This window comes from Pleurodeles waltl, chromosome 4_2 (assembly GCF_031143425.1).
Source record: "Pleurodeles waltl isolate 20211129_DDA chromosome 4_2, aPleWal1.hap1.20221129, whole genome shotgun sequence".
In the NCBI taxonomy this organism is placed as follows: domain Eukaryota; kingdom Metazoa; phylum Chordata; class Amphibia; order Caudata; family Salamandridae; genus Pleurodeles; species Pleurodeles waltl.
Genome location: NC_090443.1, coordinates 543023620 through 543046006, shown reverse-complemented (window position 1 = coordinate 543046006; position 22387 = coordinate 543023620). Strand labels below are relative to the sequence as shown.

Here is a 22387-nt window from a genome sequence, read left to right as displayed (position 1 = left end):
GTTTTAGCACATCAGATAAAACAGCGAGTTATGTTGAAGCATGAGTTATGGTTATATTGCAGCAAAAATCTGTACCTCACGTGGCATAGTCATCTAAGGAGAGCACAGTGAAATCTACAAGCAATGCAAAGTCCTGAGTTCTTGTTGATGATGCCATTGACAAAGGGTTTTCAGTGCAAGGGCATGATTTTGGGATGCATTGTGCAGCTGTGGTTCTGATGATGCTGCGGCTGTGATGGCGATGGAAAATCCTTGCACTGGGAGAGTCCTTGCAGCAGAGGTGATGCGTCAGTTCTGCTCGGGGTTGCGCTGTGCAGCAGAGGAGATGGTTGGTTATGCTGGATCCAAGATGGGCTGATAGACCTACTTCTAAGGGTCCAGAGCTGGGGTAGCACCACTTGGCAGGGTAAAACTCACGGTTGCAGATTTCAGGTGTTAGTTACAAGAGACTAGCCCTTGGAGTCACTCTGGTGGGGAGGGGTGCAGGTTGCTGGTTCAGCCCTTCTCACCCAGGTAAGAAGGCGGCAGGGCAGCAGGACGGCACAGCAGACAATCCTTCAGGGCAGCAGCCTAAGAGAGTGGCAGTTCTTCCAGCAACACAGCAATCTTTCTTCCTGGCAGAGTCTACCACAGGTCCAGAAGGTCCATTATTTATACCTAGTGCCTTCTTTGAACTGGGAGAAGCTTGTAGAGAATTCCCTTTGAAGTGCTCAGGCTTCCTGCATCCCCTGCCCTGGCTCCAGACTAACTACAGGGGGCATGCAGTTCTTTGTGTGAAGGGATGACACAGCCTATACAAATATAAGTGAGGCTGTGCCCAGCTCTGCCCTCCCACGTGTCAGTGATGGCCCATCCAGGCACACCTAAGCTCTCTATTGTGTGTGGCTGTCTGGGAGGAACACACAAAGACCAACAACCAACTACACCTAGTCATGTGACCCAGAGACAGGCCACAGACACTAAATGACTAAGGCAGGAAAATGCCAACTTTCTAAAAGTGGCATTTTTAAAGCAGTATTTCAAAACCTGACTTTAATGTAAAAAGGGATTTTTCATAAGAATTTCAAAGATACTAAACGTGAACTGTTTATCTGTTCCCCATTTGGAAGTTACTCTTACTAGAGGTAATAAGGTAACCCCAGCATTATCCTATGGAGAGGTAGCCCTTGCAATAGTGAAAAATGAATTTAAGATTGTTTTCAAAATCAGGACATTTAAAACTTGAAAGTACATGTCCTACTTTTTAAATACATTTCACCCTGTACTGTGGGCTGTTTAGAGCCTACCCTAAGGGTGGCTTGTATGGATTAAAAAGGAAGGTTTAGCCCTGGCAAAAGGATGATTTTGCTGGGTCAAAATGGCATTTTAAAACTGTACACATAGGCTGCAATGGTAGGCCTTAGATAGGTTTGCAAGGCTAATTAAGTGGGTAGCACAAAAAGAGCTGCAGGACCACAAGTAGCATTTAATTTACAGGTTCTGGGTACATGAAGTACCACTTTACTAGATACTTATAAATACATTAATTGTGCCAGTTGGGGACAAGCCAATGTGCCTATATTTTAAGGAGTGAGCACATGCACTTCAGCACTGGTTAACAGTGGTAAAGTCCACAGAATACTAAGGCCAACAAAAACGAGATGAGAAAAATATGGAGGAGGGTGTCTCCCTCCTGATCAAATTGGATTCCTGTTATATGCAACAGTTCTAACACAAACTGATTCTATAATATTCATCTCACTTGATCTAGTCTTCCCCACCCCCTTTATTTTCTTTTGTTAGATTTCCTAGATCTTAACCGGCCATACTCCTAATTAAAGCATAAATATTGTTCTTGAACTTTGAAACCCTTTAGAGGACTGCTATAATGGGACTGCAAGAGGAGGTTGTTAACACTCTGTTGTTACATCTTCACACAGGGCTATGAAGGAGAGCCTGGACCTCAGGGGCAGAAAGGATCCAAAGGAATTAAGGTAATGGATGAGATCTTGCCTCTCAGATTTATGACGTTATTTTGCAGTATGGCTGTAGGGGTGCATAATCCTCAGATCTTTTACTACCGTACCAGCCCCATGGGTTGTGTTAGAACTAGAACAACTCTTAATATATTCCACATTTATTATCTTAATATAATGTAACTGATGTACCATAACATAAATGCAAACTATTGTGACAAAGCAAAAGAAAAAATATGCACAACTAAAAGAATGTACTGAGACAAACCAATGCTACATGATTTTCTTGATATGGTCTGGTCATGACCCAGTTTTGAAATCATCATGTTTCCATAACCTTCACCTTTAGTCATTCTCTGATAGTTAATTTGATACCACAAAGTGGGTCAGAATGGGTAGTTTGGAATTCTCTCTCAATTAAACCATAATGTATTTTTTATGTAGATGCCTGTCTTGTTGCAGTTTTATAATCCCTAGCCTTTCCTAAATCAGTAGACACTGTCATACACACAATTACCAACTCTATCTACCCAAATCTACAAACTTCAGAGCCTACTGCACTCACAATCTACTCAATACAAACCCATGTGTGTACAATCCACAGATTTAAAAGACAATACATTCTCAATTCACACACCATTAAATCTACACTCCACAGGATAAACTCCATATCATGTTCATCCAAGTAAAACATACTCAACTAAGGCTGTAATTGCTCACTTTTCTATGCACTGAATTCAAAATATGCTGACACAACAGACACACTTCAGCACACTCCACTCATCATAATGTTACACATTTAGCTGTATTCATTTTTAGAACAACCTTTTTATCAAAATATTCTTTCTATAACTTCTGTTGGTGATATCCCTATACAAATGAGTTCTGCAGAAGTTAAAATATGACCTGGTTTGCTATCTGAACGAAACCTTCTCAATCAGCTCAGCAATAGCCCAAACAATGTTGTTTTTACATTTTCAGAAATTACTGTTGAAAATAGAACATATCATCTGTTGGCCACACACTTGTACCCTCAGTGTGCTTCAAGGATTATTCGATGGCCATGCCATTTAAGAGTAGAAGAAACTGAATTAAGACCAATATCAGTGATAAAAAATGCACCAATCTAGCAGGATGGAGAATGTTATTATTCTCAGTTTGAAGAGACACTATGAGACCACGTTCTTTCACTTACTTTGGTTGTACACTCTCCCCTAATTAGGCGATTGACTTCCGGAAGCTTCTGGACCTAAGAGCCATAGATCTAGTGGCATTGTGTAATGAAACTGGCAAGTGGTTCTGCCACTTGTTCCTCCAGAAGGAATCATTAGGGATTATCATCCTGGCTCAGCAAACAAACCAATCCTTTTTTGGTGTAGTTTGGTATAATCTGAAGTATATCTAGTAGAACTCATACATAACTGTATCCTATGTTATCTGATCCTTTAACGACCTGAACATGGTTGTTATTCGTAGGTGTAAGCATGTTGCCACATGAATTCCTTAAGCATTGGCTATTGTCGAACATACATTTTACCGCCTGTGATAAGTAGCTTATTTCTCTATTTGAAACAATGTCTGAGCCATTCTCATTCTTCACACTGCATTTCTTCTGCTACCCTTGGGCAAGCTTTTTGCTTTTCAAGGATGAGCTCAGGTACATTGAGGATTGTTAGAAATGGGGTCTCTGGTTGGCAGTCAGTTTGCACCCTGTCCAAGTAGGGACCCTCACTCTAGTCAGGATAAGGGAGATACCCAGCTCAGATAACCCCTGCTCACCCCTTAGTAGTCAGTCTTATCTCAGAAGCAATGTGTAAAGCATTTGTACATAACACACAGTAATACAGTGAAAACACCACAAAAGGACACCACACATTTTTTAGAACAATAGCCAATATTTATCTATATAAAAGAAGACCAAAACAACAAGAATCCAACATACAATAATAAAGATATGAATTTTGCAGGAATTAACTTAAAAATACAGTTTCTTGAAGTCGATAGCTCTGTCTGGGGCGTCGTGAAAAACAAATCTGACAGTTCAGGTCAGGAACAGTACCTTGGAAATGTAGGGCGTTGTGATCCTCGCGGTGAGATCCAGAGTACAGCATCACTGGTGTCTGTTCCAAAGGTCGGGCAGGGGTTGTCGGGCCCTTGAAGTCACACGGGTTGCAGATTGAACTCCGGGCTGATGACAAAGTCAGGAGCACTGGGGTGGATGGCGTTGGGGGTGTGGTGCGAAGTGACACAATGCGATGTGTGGTGCCCACAGGTCACGGTGCAGGCAGCGGCTCGGTGACGGTGTGCTGCAGCTCGGTGAGACCAGGGCTGCGGTGTGGAGCAGGGCGGTGCGACAGGCGGTGTCTCCAGGTCACGGTGCAGGCTGTGGCGTCGTCATTGCTGAATCGCTGTCGTCAGTAGGCCCAAGGTGGCGGTGCGGCACAGTGCGGTCTCCGTGCGGCACCCACAGGTCACGGTGCAGAGAGGGGCATTTATTGACGACACTGGAGTTGATGGTGCTGGCATCAGTGGACCCGGGCTGTGGTGTGGGACGGGACGGTGCTTTGTGTACCTCACGAGCGGTGTCCACAGGTCACGGTGCCGTAAGTGGCATTGGTGTAAACATGGAGTGTTGTCATTGGGGATGTCAAGGCTGCGGTGTGATCAAGGCAATGCGGAGTGTGGGGCTCACAAGTCAGGGTCTGGGATATTGGGTCCACTACTTATACCCCCTTCTGCCTTTGAGGTGGGCAAACTTCAAAGGAAAGACTCTGTTGTTGACAAGATCCTGCCTTGCCCAGGCTTGGCTGCAGACACACACCAGGGGATTGGAGACGGCATTGTGTGAGGACAGGCAGAGCCCTTTCAGGTGTAAGTGACCACTCCTATCTCCACTTTAGCCCAGATGGCCCATCAGGATATGCAGGCTACACCCCAGCTCCTTTTGTGTCACAGTCTAGAGGGAATTCACAACAGCCCAACCGTCAGTCTGACCCAGACGTGGAATACACAAGCAGGCAGAGGGACAGAATGGTTTTAGCTAGAAAATGCCCACTTTCTCAAAGTGGCATTGTCAAACAGACAATTTAAGAACCAACTTTACAAAAAGGTGTGTTTTTAAATTGTGAATTCAGAGACACCAAACTCCCCCCCTCGATCGGCTCCCAAAGGGAAGCTACACTTAAAAGTTATTTAAAGGTAGCCCCATGCTAACCTATGAGAGAGATAGGCCTTGCAACAGTGAAAACAGAACTTGGTAGTATTTCACTGTTAGGACATGTAAAACACATCAGTACATGTCTCACCTTTAACATACACCGCACCCTGCCCATGGGGCTACCCAGGGCCTAACCTAGGGGTGCCTTACATGTATAAAAAGAGAAGGATTAGGCATGGCAAGTGGGTACATTGACCAGGTCAAATTGGCAGTTTAAAAAGTGCACACACAGACACTGCAGTGGCAGGTCTGAGCCATGTTTACAGGGCTTCTCATGTGCGTGGCTCAATCAGTGCTGTAGGCCCACTAGTAGCATTTGATTCACAGCCCATGGACACCTCTAGTGGACTTTACTATGGACTTTCTAGTAAATCAAATATGCCAATTATGGAAAAGACAATCACTAATACAATTTTCACAGAGGGCATATGCACTTTAGCACTGGTTAGCAGTGGTAAAGTGCCCATAGTCCTAAAGCCAACAAAAACTGGTCAGAAAAATTAGGCCGAAGGAGGCAATAAGTATGGGGATGACCCTGCAAAAATGGCCAGGTCCAACAAGGATAGGCTAGCAACTCAATGAAATTGTGCAATTTTCACATGCCACCATTCTGCTTTTGAGTGTTCAACAAGTTGATCTCTGACAAATCACTGTTGATTTCAACAAAGTGGCTAGTTTTGATGATGTGGGTTATTGTCTAGTGAACACTTGTGATTCATGCAGTTTGTGACTCACATGGTGCATCATAGATGGCTTGCTTTTTGGTAATTTAGAAACCAAATAACGTCACTATACCCTATCTCATTTGGTGGATTGCTTCCTACTGCAGCCCCTTGCTAAGTAAGTTTTTTTTTACATGGGTGTTTCACTTCCCAAATGATGTTTGTCTTCTATTGCTGATCTGCTAAGAGTCTGTTGCTCATAGACAACATCAATCAAAATCTTATTTTATGGCAAAATAACAATCTATTAAAGGAACATTTTGTTTTTTATTTGTGATGGAGACAGGCTCAGCTAAATCCTATTTAAGGTTTGTTATGAAGCAAGTGTTTTAGATTTATGTATATTCTTTTTGATTTTATTGGATTGTAGTATTTGTTGTTGTGGTGGCTTTGTCACTAACCTGTTTTAAGTCATGCCTACTGGACCATGCAAGCTGTCTGGTTTCAAAAGACCTATTATGAACTTGCAGTCCACCTATTGCTTATCATTAGTTGGCTTTATTGGCACTCTCATTTGCTTGCTTTTTTATGGGTGTGCGAAATTCATGTAATATGATTTCATGCATTTTCACAAAATATCAGCAAAATAATGCAAAATGACATGTAAATATGCAAAATGCAAGTCTGTCATTTTCACTACATTTTAGTAGAAAATGCACTCTCTTGTCAATTTTTGGTTCGAGGACACATTTAACAAAAGCATCATTAACAACAACTGCTTCTGTTGTGTGTTAGGTTGTTCCCATGCATTTGCTGTAAATGTTTCCAGCAAATGGCATGTTTACTGTAAAATATTAAAGCAAAAGGAGTATAATTATGCAAAGTACAATTTTTGGCAACTTCACATAAGAAGCGTAACACAGGGCTCACAAAATTACTTGAATTATGTGACATGATTAAAATTTGCCCTACTTCTTATTTGAAGGCTTGCTCTATTCCTCTTGTGTCTATTTAAATTCTGTTCAAAGTTGCTTGAGTGAAATTATTTGAAAAATAATGCAATTTCTGAAGTATGAAGACATTCAATTCAATGTACAGCTTTGACCCACCTAAGTGTTTTCCTCCAGGATTTTGAATTGTTTTTCCTTTTACTGTTTTATGCAATTCCTTACAGATAAACAGTATAGCAAAGCTAACAGTATATTAGATCAAATCTCAGAGCGCACAGTAAGATTAATATATATGGTGGCTCGAGGGAGGTAGTTAATGTGCAATACATAAATAGCTAATTTGGAACACTTTCATAGGCAAGCAGGGGGCTTTTGGAGTGGGTATGCATGCATAATTCAACATCCCACTCTCTCTCAGTACTCTCGCCACCTTCCTTCACAGGGCTGCAAAGGAGAAAAGGGCCTGACAGGTGGACTCGGGTACGTGGTAAGTGTTCGTTCTTCCTGCTTTTTCTGAAGTTGACTGTGTTTATCCAAAACACATTTGAAAAATAACTTGGATTCTTGTTGCATTTCTCTCCTTGGCTTTCCTTTATCTTTTAATTTCCTTTTCTCACATCTTCCTAAGTCACTTAGGGCCAGATGTAGAAAGCTTTTTGCACGTCTCAAACAGCAAATTTCGCCGTTTGCGATGGGCAAAAAGCACATCGCAATGCACAAACCTCGTTTTGCGATTCGGTAACCTAGTTATCGAATCGCAAAATGGTTTTGCGAGTCGCAATTAGGAAGGGGTATTCCCTTCCTAATTGCGAGTGGCAGTGCAATGCAGGATTGGTTTGTAACCGCGCACGCGGTCGCAAACGATTCGAATTTTGCACCCTTTTGAAATGGGTGGTAACCCACTCGCAAAAGGGAAGGGGTCCCAATGGGACCCCTTTCCCATTGTAAATGGCACTGTAAAAAAAAAATCAGAGCAGACAGTGTCCTCTGAAAAAATGAAACGAAAACATTTCATTTTTCGTTTTTGTAAGGCATCTCGTTTTCCTTTAAGGAAAACGGGCTGCATTACAAAAAAAAAAAACCTGCTTTATTAAAAAGCAGTCACAGTCTGCAGCAGACCACCATCCCTGTGAGGGCCGCCATTCGCAAGGGGGGCGCAAATTGTGACCCACCTCATGATTATTGCGGGTCGCAGTTCTGAATGTTGCTACATCTGGCCCATAGTCCCTCCAGCTATACTTCAGATGCACTCACCTTTTTCCTCGATTTATCTTTCCTCCTTTTACCAACACGTGAGGCCTTATCACAAAACAAGCAGTGAAAGTGCTCATTTAAATTAATGAAGTAAGTAACCGCCTGGAGGCACACATCTTCCTCGTGCTTGACTTGGAAAAGGCATTTGATGCAGTGCATTGGCCTTATTTGGAACAAAATCTGGGAAAGTTTAGTTTTGGTCCCCAGTACCGGAAGTGGGTAAGACTACTTTATCAGGCTCTGGTAGAAACTCTAAGAGTCAATGGAAAGCTGTCTACTGATTTCCCTATTGACAGGGGTATAAGGCAGGGCTACCCCCATCCCCCTTCTGTTCACCATCACCATAGAATCACTGGCCAGCATAGTACAAGATCACCCCAGAGTTCTCGGTTTCCAAATCACAGGAAGGGATGAGCGGAAGAGAAAAGTTTGCTCTATGCGGGCGATCTCCTTCTCTATATTATAGAGGTATCCATGACCCTCCCTTTACCTTTCCATCTGTTTGAGGAGTACGAGAGCTATTCAGGCTATCAAATTAAATGGAATAAGTCAGTAAACTACCTTCCATGGGGTGAGATAGACCCATCTTTACTCCTCCTTTGCTTGACCAGAGCGGATGACGGCTTCAAATACCTAGGTATCTTCATGGCTCTGGTTAGGGACCTCTGTTTCAAACGGAATTCGGGGAGGGTGGCGAGAGCCTGTCAGGAACAGATGGTTAGGTTGAGAGGGTTGCCCCTCATGCTAATGGGCACGCACCCATATTTAAAATGATCTCACTCCCAAAGCTGCTGTATGTTCTACAGAACACACTTTATAGGATTTACCCCCACCCAACGTCTTTACTGGGTTGAAGGGTGATATGTGAACCCTGCTGTAGGATAGGATACACCCTAGAACTGCCCTGAAAACTCTGAAACGTGACCCATATAATGGGGGTTAGCACTACCTGACTTGGAAGCATACTATTGTGCAGCCCAACTGATCAATGTCAATGACTGATTGTTTGCCTCAGTAGATCATTTAATCATTAGACTTGAACAGGTGCACTACTTAAACGTGGGCAGAGGGGCACAGCGTCTTCTACCAGCCATCCAGGTATCCCTAGCGGCCTGGGGCAATGTCCCAAAGTGCCTTGGCTGGTGCCGTAGGCCCAAATGGGAGACACCCTTGTCGGAGTGGACTTGACTCCCAGAGATGCAGCTATTAGAGGGCTTTGAGGCAGGGTATCTTGTTGGGCTGTCCAAGGTGGGGTATCTGATGGAGGGCCTAATGCCATTCTCCTCACTACAATGCAAGTTTGGGAAATGCTATTTTTTTTTTTTAACATGCTCAGATATTGCATGCCTAGCAGACCAAGGGGTTCCCCGGGGAGGGAATCCCAGAATTTGCCCCATTGGAAGGGGCGGCTGCTGTTGGAGGAGCGGGACAAGGGTGCTATCTCCCTAACCTACAAAACCCTCAACAACAACATGTGCGCCACGCTATGTAAGTTGCTAACGAAGTGGGTGGAAGATGTAGGTGACCTAGAGGATATCGACTCAGAGGCTGCCCTGATGCACCCGGGGGAGGTAGTAATAAAATCAAGGCTATGTTTGATCCAATTTAAATTCCTTCACAGGGTGTACTATGCTAGGCAGAGATTGCAAGCTATGGGGAGGGCGCCAGACCCTCACTGCTTGAGTTGTCATGCAGGACACAGATCCTTTTTTCACACCATGTGGGGATGCCCATTAATCCAAGACTACTGGGTGGCAGTTATTGCGAAACTCTGTAAAGTTCTTACAGAATCGATCCCACTGGATCCTAAATGTATCCTCCTGGGAATCCTAGTGATATTGATCTGCCACAGGCCAAACTATTATTCTGTGGTCCAGGCTATGTTGTGGCCAAGAGACACATAGTCCAATACAGGGAATGGGGGTGAGTGAGAGCCCAGCGCTACAGGAATGGAGATAGGGCATGGATATTTAAATGGTGGCAGAAAAGTCACATTTGCCAGATGCCAGCCGGTGGTGTCCCTGAAAGTTTCATAAGGTATGGGGTGGTTGAATGTAATCCCTGGAGCTCCTGGGATATGTTGGGGGACAGAGCCAGGATGGGCCATAATGGGTGTTTCTGTGAAGTGGCCCTGTGAACTGTGTAATTAACTATGTTTTTTCTTTACTTTGCAACTGTTCGGACTGACGGATGTCCAGGGATTGGGTGGGGTTCGATGGTTCAGGTTACTGTTATATGTTTTTAATTGATGTTTGCACCCATAGGCGCTGAAAGTAAGGGTGCTGGGGGTGCTGCAGCAGACCCAAAATAACTATGCCTGAGTTCAAAAGGTGAAGGCACATTAAAGATGACTTTCAAATTTTGTTTCTATCTTGTCACATTTTCTCTGCACTCCAACACAGAAGGTAAATGTCAGGATAGTCTTCTGCCAAATTGCTGTGTATTCTTTTAAGAAGGAGATTGGTATTTTGGTTTCTTTCGCTAACTGAAAAATGTGAGGATTTTTTAAAGTGAACTATATGGTAATTTTGCTGGTGTGAAAGGAGAGGTGTAGGATGTCGTTTTTTTCTAACACACAACAAAATTTAATTTCCACACATTATCGTTTGGGTGCTACATAGATTTATTAGTAAAAGTGGATGTCTGTGCAAAGTCATTCAACTGAAAATTTGCTGTCTGTAAATGACAGCTCGCTACAAGACTGTGCATTAGCAATAATTTTGTGACAATGTGCTCCAATTTGCAACACCAACTACATACTTCACCCTTACCATGCTCTTGCCGAATAGGTGTGGCTCATTTGCTACACTTGTTCTTTGTGTGATTCTTGGATTTTTCAAAGTAACTCTCAGTTTAGTAATGTAACATGGATGGCAGCTACTTCACTCTGAAATTTTTTCCAGCATTACAGTTTGCAGAGAGCACTGTCTGCACTAAGGACATGTACTAGCACAGAATTTGAGGCACATTTACTAAACTTTTACGCATTGCAGGAAAGCAAGCAAAGTTGCTGTATTTCATTGTGTGAAAAGGTGAGGGCAAAAATTCTCCATAATTGCAGAGATATGGAGCATTTCTCCTGTCTCCTTGTGCTGGAGCACTGACTGCAGCCTAGCACCAACGCAAGTGCCCGTGCACTGTAGTACCTCTCCCTAACACCGGAATCTGGCTGCCGAGCCCAACGCACACACATTTGCACCTAAGTGCAGGGATGTGGAGTTCACCATTGGTTTTGTACTCGAAGGGTACCCTTTTACTACAAAATACTATGCATAGACTAACTTTAACTCATTTCCCATCCCAGATTGGACATGTGCTGTACAGTACAGTACACATGTAAAGTGGGAAGTGTTAGGAATGATAAAAACATTTCTCCTTTTTAATACCTGCTTTAAAGCACATTCCTTTTTGGTGCAAACCTCCGTCTACTTACGTTAGTAGAAAGGGTTTTGCGTCAAAAAGCATGGATATTTGTATGGGAGCACTCATGTACCACTCATATAATGCCCCTTGGTACTAAGTAACGCTAATTTACTTTTAGGCAACGTTCCATCTCAAAACGCTGGAAAGTAAATAACAAAAAAAGCATTTTGCCCTGGCTTGCATCACCTGTGTGACACAAACACAAAACAAAATGTCTGTAAATCTAGGTCAGCGTGTGCTGTTGAATGTGCTGGTGGAGGCGCACATGGTGTGATGTGAAGGCATCAGGCCAAGTAATTGTTTGCTCTCCTACATCTATTTCGCGTCCATGAGTTGTGAGGCTCTTTCTTGTATTTGCTTCATGGGACCCGAGCATTCTGTCTTGCAGTACACAGCTGAGATGTCTTATGTTGTTGCAGGATTGCGTCTTGAATAGCTTGTGCAAAAGAAAGTGTTGAACTATTCTTTTGCATTGCATTGAGTTGGTTTTAGAGTCAAAGTGGACGAATAACTTACCTTTGGAAAGTTCCAGCACACAGTAAAATTAGGAAAGAACTTATATTTTTCTTCTGACCTTTTTAGATATGCTTCTGCTACTTGATGTCTTGAGGTTTGTATGATAACAAGATATGTCACTTTTTTTAGACAGTTCTGAAGGTATTTTCTTATTTTCATGGGAAAGCATCTGTGTGGTGATTAGTCTTTGAAATAACTATCTATTGGTGATTTTCAGACATGATAAAGTATCTAATTTTGCTTCCTCTGCAGTGTTGCAGTTTTACAAGCATAGATTCATATGGGTGGAGTTACATATCGTATTTTAGCAGTCTCGTAAATATGTCAGACTAATCGCACTGGGGAGAGAGTATTTTATTTATTTGGTGTTATGAAAGTTATACCTACAGCTACTATGGAATATTTAAGTTGAATACTTAAATTCTCCCAGATTCCACACACACACCTCACTTTACCCAGAAAAGTCTTACACAAAGCACCACATCAGGATACTACATGAGACTAGAGAGCTGGGTACTTTAAATGTACCTCTTGTTTGGAGAATACATGTCCAATGCCCACTCATAGTGGTAGAAAATCTGCCATTGTAGTAGATCCTATTTAGTTTTAATGAGAATCAGGAGTTTAGCTTAGCCTTCTGGCTTGCAGGCTGTGCCCTCGTCACCTAATGACTTTTAACCCAATTAGCCTTCTCTGTTTTAGCACATTTATTTAATTATTTCTTCTATGATGGCTGCTATCTTTATAGTTTGGAAGATGTTTTGATTTCACGTTATCAGTGCCACTCTGTGAAGGCGTCACTATCAGCGTCAAAGACAAGCAACCGACTTATGTGTGACAGGACCATAATGTACTTTTGGAGGGAATTGTTCATATAATTGCTGCCCCAAGCATGCCTTCTTATCTATTGTTTGGGAGCATACCTGCCTCAGGGGTCTTACAAGATCTTTATAAATACATCTCACACAAACAAGGTTCTCAGAGGGATTCCTTTCAGATGCCATCAACGTTATCTATGCTACACATCGCCTTGATGCAGACCCAGCCTTCATGTCCTCATGGAGTCTGATCTAGAGACCTTATTCCAAAGTAACAAGGGTTGGGGGTCTCTTCTCATGGACATGGTACTGGCAGATTAGGTTTAACACACCTAGCTATCTTTAGGTTAGAGATTAGGTTATCCATGCTGGAGTTTTAGGAATATCCCACATTTCATGTTATTGTAAGATGGTGGTGGTCTTTATATTCGCAACTCTCATTTTTACAATTCTGCTTCTTGCATTGTTCACTATCCTAACCATTGCAGCCCATGCATTCTACAGTAGATTGCAGCCTCGTTAATGAAACCTATTTAAAACTTTAGCATCTCCTTAATTTTTTGTGTTTGACTGAAAGTTGTTGCTAGTGTGGGAAAAGGGTAATCTCTGTTTAACCACGACTTCCCTGAGATGTCACACTCTTGAGTCCATGCGTAAAGGCTGCCATAAATCACCACTGTTTGGGTTTTTGGTGAGGTACTGCTTGTGATCCAGAAGGGTTGGGCAGACAGTTGGGACTTGATGTAGGATTGGCCTAGTCGCCTACAAACAAAAGTGCTGTCATCCCCAAACCTGCAGACTTGCCTAGAGCAAGAGACAAGTATGACATCATCCAAGGTGGACAGTGTTAGATTTTTCACTAAACATTCTCCATTACTAAGCTCTAATAACAGATTCAGCTCTTTGGTGTAGAAAACCCTTCTACCCTGACAAAGAAATCTGATATGGTAGATTTTCCCAAGCATTTATGAAAAATCACAAAAAGATCAGATGGTGGACAGAATGGGGAACAAATCAAACATTCACCCAAATCACAGATCTGAGTTTAATCCATATTTTTTTTTTTTTGCTCACCATGCCATTTCAGTTTGGACCTAGTCATAAGCAAATCAGTCTTGACTCTGCTCCCCATGGGAACAGTCTGGCCTGAACTGTCAGACAAGGTCCTTCCTGGACCAGAAACAAGTATCCTGGGACCATTTTCAGGGTATCACCCCTCATAGGTGACACTAGCTTTCATCTGGTGGCATAGCAAGCACTGGACCAACGCCTTGGCATAACCTTCCCGCTTGGGGAGACAAATGCAAAAAGAAAAGATGATGGACGGTATGCAGAACAAATCAAACACTCACCCCATGTCACAGATGAGGGTTTAATTCATCAGTTATTTTTGTTTGCCATGCAATTCCATTCCAGTTTAGACCCAGCCTTATGCAAATTAGTCTCGACCCTGCTCCCCACGGGAACAGTCCAGCCTGAGCTACCAGGCCAGGTCCTCACTGGACCACAAACAGGCATCCTGGGACTATTTTTGGGGTATCACCCCTCATCAGCCAAGCTAGCTTGAATCTGGTGACACAGCGAGCACAGGACCCACGTCTGAGCATGCCTTTCCCAATTAGGGCGACAAATGCAAAAAGAACAAAAAGATGGATGGACTGCGGAACAAATCACACATTCACCCGCAGTCACAGATCTAGGTTTAATCCATCAATTGCTTTACTCGTCATGCCATTCCAGTTTAGACCCAGTCATATGCAAATCAGACTTGACCCTGCCCCCTTGGGAACAGTTCAGCCTGAGCTGCCATGCCAGGTCCTCCCTGGAACAGAAACAAGCATCCTGAGACCAGTTTTGGGGTATCACCCCTCATCACCCAGGATAGCTTGAATCTGGTGGCATAGCGAGCACAGTACCCACGTCTGGGCATGCCCTTCCCAATCAGAGTGACAATTGCAAAAAGAACAGATGATAGCCAGAATGCGCAATAAATCAAACATTCACCTCCTGTCACAGATCTGCATTTACTCCATCAGTTTTTTTGCTTACCACACAACCACAGTTTGGACCCAGCCATGTGCAAATGAGTCTTGACCCTGCTTCCCATTGAAACAGTCCAGCCCAAACTGGAAGGCCAAGTTCTCAGCGGGGCCAGGGCCGTCTCATGTAGAGGCAGGCATTCAGGCTGGAACAGCATGGATTGCTCAATCTCGGGATTACATTGGAAGCGTGTCCCTGGGCAACGCAGTGTAAGTGGTACAAATGGGGTGCTCTTTCAGTAGGGTGAGGCTTCAACCTGCACTGATCATTGCCACAAGTGCAGCGGACGGACACACGGGTTGTAGAGTCCCACGGCAGCAGTACACAGATGAAATCTTTGATGGCCCTGAGAGTTCTGAAATAGGGGGGCTAGCCAGCAAGCCCTTGGAAAGCACTTAGGGCCATATTTATACTTTTTGACGCAAAACTGCGCTAACGCAGTTTTGCGTTAAAAAAATTTGCGCCGGCTAACGCCATTCTGAAGCGCCATGCGGGCGCCGTATTTAATCAATGACGTTAGCCGGCGTTAGCCGCTGGCGCTGCCTGGTGTGCGTGGAAAAAAACAACGTACACCAGGCAGCGCAGGCGTAGGGGGATATGGAGCTTGGGCGCCAAAAAATGGGGCAAGTCAGGCTGAGGCAAATGTTTCGCCTCAACCCGATTTGCGCCATTTTTTTCGACTCCCAACCCCCATAGAAATTACTCCTGTCTTAGCAAAGACAGGAGTCATGGCCCCTTGCCCAATGGCCATGCCCAGGGGACTTCTGTCCCCTGGGCATGGTCATTGGGCATAGTGGCATGTAGGGGGGCACAAATCAGGCCCCCTATGCCACAAAACATTTTTAAAAAAATACTTACCGGAACTTACCTTAATGTCCCTGGGATGGGTCCCTCCAGCCTTGGGTGTTCTCCTGGGGTGGGCAAGGGTGACAGGGGGTGTCCCTGGGGGCATGGGAGGGCACCTCTGGGCTCCTTCCGAGCCCACAGGTCCCTTAACGCCTGCCTTGTCCAGGCGCTAAAAAACGGCGCAAAAGCGGGCGTACGTCATTTTTTTTGACCCGCCCACTCCCGGGCGTGAAATTTGCCCGGGAGTGTAAATACGGCGCACATGCCTCGGAGTCAATTTTTTAGACGGGAACGCCTACCTTGCATATCATTAACGCAAAGTAGGTGTCCACGCTAATGACGCAAACTCCATGGACTTTGGCGCTAGACGCGTCTAACGCCAAAGTATAAATATGGAGTTAGTTTTGCGTCGGAATTGCGTAAAAAAAAACGACGCAATTTCGGTGCAAATAGAGTATAAATATGCCCCTTAGAGTCAGCACAGTACAAAGGTTGCAAGCAGCAGGCCAGCACGGCAAAGGCAGGTCACAAAGTGGCCATCCTTCTGCAGCTCAACAAGCAGCAGGCCAACACAGGAGAGCAGTTAGTAAACTGACAGTCCCTCCTGGCATCACAGCAGTTCCTTCTGACAATGTGCAGGTTTAGAGCCAGCGAAGTCTGGTTGAAGGTCCAAAAAGTGTGTGATTTTAGAGGGTCAGAGACCCAGTACGTATACCCAAAAGTGCCTTTGAGGTGAGGCATGACTTCTCTCTGAAGTGCACAAGGATCCCTCTCTATCTATGAGGGGGTAATCAGTCCTTTATGTGGGGTCATTTCATTACCTAAGTGTAACTGTGAGTCCCTCCCATCCTTCCTGCCCAGGAAAACCCAACAGTATGCAGATGAGTGCAGATGCAGTTAAGTGCCCTGGGTTTTTGCTGTCTGGAGGGAATGCACAAATGCAGTTGTCACCCAGCCCAGCCCAGACGTGTATTGGAGACAGGCTGTCAGGCAAACAGAGCAGTAAGTACAGAGAAATGCCCACTTTCTAAAAGTGGCATTTCTATAATAGTACCGTTAAATCTGGCTTTTAAAGAGGATTTATCATTACTATTCCAAAAATATGAAATATAACAAAGCTACTCCTTTCTGATCAGAAATTACAGCTTAAAAGTATATTAAGGAATTCCGAGTGCTAGCCTATGGCAGGAGTGGGTCTCACAGCAGTGAAAACGGAATAAGCTGTGTGAGAAAACAGGGCTGATTGCAGAGGCCCCATAACTTTTTGCCCCCATTTTCCTCTTTTTGCTGGTGTTTTCCTGACTTTGATGGTGCCCTGGGTACTGCTAACCAGTCCCAGGGCCTGTGCTCTGTGTAAAATCAATATGCAAATAAGGCTAATTATAATTGGCTAAGTTAACCTACCTATAAGTCCCTAGTATATGGTAGGGCATGTAGGTTTAGGGACCACAGCATAGGTGGTGCACACCTAGGTGCACTGCTGAGGTGCCCAGTGTCATTTTAAAGGCAGGCCTGCTTTGCTGGCTGCTTTTAAATTAAAGTTATATGCAAATTCGACTTTGGAATTAAAGGTACTTCCACAGTCTTAAACTACCTTATTTTTACATATAAGTCACCCCTAAGGTGTGCCCTATGTGCCCCTAGGGCTGGGTGCCATGTAACTATAAGCAGGGACTTTATAAAAATAGATTTATAAGCCCTGGTGAGGTAAAAACAGCCAAATTCGTTTTTCCCTCATTGAAGTAAATGGCCTTCATAGGCTAGAATGGGCAGACTTTATTTTAAATTTTAAAGTCTCCTTAAATGTTACATACCAAGAATTTGGTATCAAATTAATTGTTGTAATAAATCCCACAACTTCCAGTTGTTGGATTTAATATAACTAGTTCAGGTAAAAAGTTTAGACTTTACCTAAAAAGTTGCCAATTTCAGCTCTGCATTGTTTTTGCTGCTGTGCTCTGATTGGCCAGCCTGCAGCAGCTTCTGCCAGGCTGCCTTGATGAGGTGTGAAGTGGCCAGGCTTCACACAAAGGAATGTGCTTGGGGGAGAGAATCTCCCCTCAGCAGATGGTGAGGCAGGAAGGGGGAGGGCTGCCAAACTGGTCTTCAAAGGCAGAGAAGGACATTTGCAGCACCCAGCAACACCCCCACATCCTGCAACCCCAGACAATTAGGTGCCCCCTTGATTAGATTAGGAGAGGGCAGGAGAGGGGTGTGTTTATGATTTTTAGCCACACCAGTGGGTGGGCTCAGCCAGATGTAACCTCCAAAAATCAGATTCATCCATGTTGGATTTTTAGAGACTGTTGCCTTCTGGGATGGATTTTTGCCACACTTTCCAGGAAGTGGTCATCACAGGGGGACGACCCTGTCCCTGATTGGAGAACCAGGGCCCCCCTGCTTTTCACCCAGGAGCAAGGATAAAACTGGCAGACCTGCACCCACGCCTCAGATCCCCTCCAGAATTCAACAAGAAAGGAACTAAAGAAGAAGAAGGACTGTCCTGCTGGACCCCTGGCCTGCACCTGGACCCTGCACTCAGAAGGACTGCACCAGCTGCACACTTGGGCTTCACCACAAGAAGGACTTTGCCTGGCTTCAACTGGTTCAAGGAGGGACTCCCTGTTTGCTACAGGTGAAAAATTGCTAAACCAGAGTCCCCTGCACCAACTCCTGAAGAAAGCGACCAGCTGACCACTGTCCAGTGGCCAAAAAGGAGTTTGCGCCAGGTGCATTCTGGGAGTTGAAGTCCGCACCCCCCAAGGACCATCACAGAACTTCTGGACCCGTGGGGTGAGCTGTGGACCCCAAAAGAACCTTAAAAGAACATCTGGGTGAAGCCCCAGAAGTTTGGAAAAGATTTGAGAATTTTTGGAAAAAAGCTCCAGAGAGGGACCGACCCGCCGCGGAAATTCTAGCCGGCTTGCCTCAACCGCGACCCGGCCTGACTTCGTGGTTCGTCCCGGTAAAGAAAAACATCCAAAAAAGAGACTAAGTCCGAACGTAAAAAGTTGACCGGGACCTCCCAGCCATCGTATCCGAGAAGGGCTCCATGGATGTCGGATCAAGATCCAGGTTTACCCCGGTCGAAGGATTTTCATCTCGAAAAAACGACTAAGTCCGAAGGTAAAAGTCTCCACCGAGGAAACCCACATCGCGTATCCGGACAAGGGCTCCAGGAGGTCGGATTCAACTGGCAGGTTCGTCCCGGTGAAGAAAAACTTCAAAATAAAGACTAAGTCAGAAGGTAACTTTTTAACCGAGGCCTCCCGCGACCTTTAGCCGAGCAGGGCTCCATCGCGGTCGGCCTGAAAGTTTGACTTTGCCCCGGTCGAGGTGCAACCAGATGACCCGATTGGCGCTTTTTGTTTCTAAGCGCTAGAAAAGTAATAATTCTTTAAAAATTCATATCTCCGGTTCCCCTGAACCGATTTTAATCGTTTTTGTGTCATTTTAAAGATAAAAATATAAACTATTTTTATAAATTGGTTTTGGATTTTTAAACTGTTTCCTGTGTTTTATTTAATTACTGTTTTGTGATATTTGAATGCTTTACACTTTGTCTCCTAAATTAAGCCTTGACGCTCGTTGCCAAGCTACCAAGGGTTGAGCTGGGATTAATTTACTGAGACCTAACTGTACCTATGTGGAGGTTAGTGGCTTGTTGCTAGGTGTAGGTACCTACCTGCCCTACCAATAACCCATTTTCCAACAAGCTGTTTGTCACTACCAGGACATGTAAAGCATAAAGGTACATGCCCTACCTTTACTTCCCTAGCTCCCTGCCTTTAGAGTTACTTCAGGCCTACCTTCTGGGTGACTTATATGTAACAAAAGGGGAGTTTAAGGCATGGCAAGTAGTTTTAAATGCCAAGTGAAAGTGGCTGTAAACTGCAAGCACAGGCCCTGCAATTGCAGGCATGAGACAAGTTTGAAAGGCTACATAAGTGGGTGACACAACCAATGCGGCAGGCCCACTAGTAGCATTTGAGGTACAGGCCCTGGTTATATGGTATACCAGTTTACAAGGGACTTAGTAAAAATTGAAAAATGCCACTTGGGTATACACCAATGTCATGATGTTTAGGGGAGAAGCACATACACCTTATTTCTGGTTCTGCTTATCCTAAAGCCAACAAAAATAATCAGCAAAAATGAGAGGCAAAAGGCAAAACGTCTGGGGGAAAGACCCCCCTAGAGATAAGAGGTCTCTCAATATGACCATGATTTTTTCTAGGACACCATGTCACATAACCCTATCATCACTGTGTATGGATGTTCCCATATAACCACCCATGGAGTTTGATGTAAATCCCTAGCTACACACATTGGCAGACATGCTTCTACACCAAAATAGTTACAACTCCTTGTAGCAAGCATAACACAGAGAAAATCTTTCATTTCTCCTTGTTTTTCAACTTTGCATATGTGCTGCATTGTACAGCACACATACACAGTGGAAAAAGCCTTAAATTATAGGTTGTGTACAGGAAGTGACCCCTTCCAGTACAGAATCTATGCATCAGAGAACACACACCCTTGTACTATGGAGCAAGGGTTGGTGTGTTGGCACATGGCTGCCAAAAGTGCACAAGCGCACAGAGGAAAAATACACCATATCTTAGTAGATATAGTGCATTTTTTCTCTAACCCTTTGACGAAAAGCAGTGAAGCATCTTTGGTGCAGTGTTTCCTTGTGCAAAAGAATATTAAGTATGGGCCTCAATCTCACGCAATTTCAGTAACTCTCACTCACTTTCACTCACACACATGCTTACATAGAGATCAATGTTCACACATACACACGCTGTCTCACATAAACACACTCTCACTCACAAGCATGCATTCAACATACATTGAAAAAATCTTTTATTTTTCAGGGTTGCCACCAAAGGTCCAGTTCCAGTTAATTGTGCTCCATTTTATATTACACTAATAGTGAATAATGAAATATTTTTTCACCATTAGTATCATTAAAAACGTTAAAAAAATAAGGACTTTGGAGCTACTCCTGTTTTCTTGGCCTGCATTTTGCCACCTCCGAGGCCAGGGGTTGCAAAGGCAGTGATAGGGGTGGAAAAAGACTGTGACCCCCTGGCGACCCCTTAATGACGTCCACGATGAGAGAGGTGTCATTTTATGGTTATGTATACCATTTGATGTCAAATTTGATGACCAAACAGACTTGGCCTGCTTCCTGCACCTCTAATGATGTACCTTCCCCTGCAGGGCATACCAGGATCGAGGGGTCCCAAGGGACTGCTAGGACCTCCAGGACTTCCCGTAAGTAAGCAGATGTCTGTGCCTAATTGCTGGCTTTGCGCTCGGGAAGTGGCATTTTGATGCGTAAAGAGGTTTATATTGATGTAGAGTTGGCAAGTGGAGATTTTAGTTATTTTGTAGTCCTTAACAGTCGACGGAGAGACGCTGAAGATTTTGAGGCGAAGAAGAATTTGTTTTGTGTGTGTTACTTGGGAATAAAGGGGGTCATTTTGACTCCCGCCGGGCGCGGTCACTGCGCGCCCGGCGGGAGCCGCCAAAATACCGTACCGCGGTCGGAAGACCGCGGTGGGTATTTTGAGGTTTCCCCTGGGCTGGCGGGCGGCCTCCAAAAGGCCGCCCGCCAGCCCAGGGGAAACCGTCCTTCCCACGATGAAGCCGGCTCGTAATCCCACGATTACGAGCCGGCGGAGTAGGAAGGTGCGACGGGTGCTACTGCACCCGTCGCATATTTCACTGTCTGCTAAGCAGACAGTGAAATACAAGCGGGCCCCTCTTACAGGGGCCCCTGCAGTGCCCATGCCATTGGCATGGGCACTGCAGGGGCCCCCAGGGGCCCCGCGACACCCCCTACCGCCATCCTGTTTCTGGCGGGCGAACCGCCAGGAACAGGATGGCGGTAGGGGGTGTCAGAATCCCCTCGGCGGCGCAGCAAGCTGCGCCGCCTTGGAGGATTCCAACGGGCAGTGGTAAACCGGCGGGAGACCGCCGGTTTACCCTTTCTGACCGCGGCTGAACCGCCGCGGTCAGAATGCCCTCTGGAGCACCGCCAGCCTGTTGGCGGTGCTCCCGTGGTCGGTGGCCCTGGCGGCCACCGGCCGCCAGGGTCAGAATGACCCCCAAAGTGTTGTATCGTAGGCATGCCTTTGTAGACGCTAATGATTTAAGTTTAATGTAAATTTATTTAACGATCCGCAGGGGCCACCTGGCGAAATGGGAGCGAACGGGATCCCTGGTCCTGTGGTAAGTGATCATACTGAGATTTTACTTAAATCTACAAAGTTTCACCGACTTTTATTGCACTAAACAAATAGCAGGCATCAGTATCTATCTATCTATCTATCTATCTATCTATCTATCTATCTATCTATCTATCTATCTATCTATCTTCTGTTACTACTCCTTGATTTCACTGTATTTTCTACATTAACGGCTACCGTGCCTTCAACTTTAATCCCCCAATAAAATCAAGAAAATTATTAATTACTCTGAATGTGACATTATCAATGTTTGATTGACTTTCTGTATCAAGATGCATTATACAGCACTCAAAGTGGCGTTTGCCCTGATACACACAAATACTTCTCTTTATGTATTAAATATATATCTTATTTACTCATCTGTCTTCTTAATTCACCCGCCCAATACTCAAATGTTTCTTGTTTGGTATCATAGGAAATTAGCTGCTGTGTGCCAACATTAACTA

General features: G+C 44.5%; 1 long non-coding RNA gene across 1 annotated transcript; it reads left to right on the top strand.

Moving 5' to 3' along the window:
• The first annotated feature begins 1917 nt into the window (after positions 1–1917).
• On the top strand, positions 1918–21902 carry LOC138294184 (uncharacterized). Its single transcript, XR_011203251.1, has 4 exons — positions 1918–1973; positions 7227–7271; positions 20911–20964; positions 21880–21902. It is a non-coding gene; the product is annotated as an uncharacterized lncRNA (long non-coding RNA).
• The last annotated feature ends 485 nt before the right edge of the window (positions 21903–22387 follow it).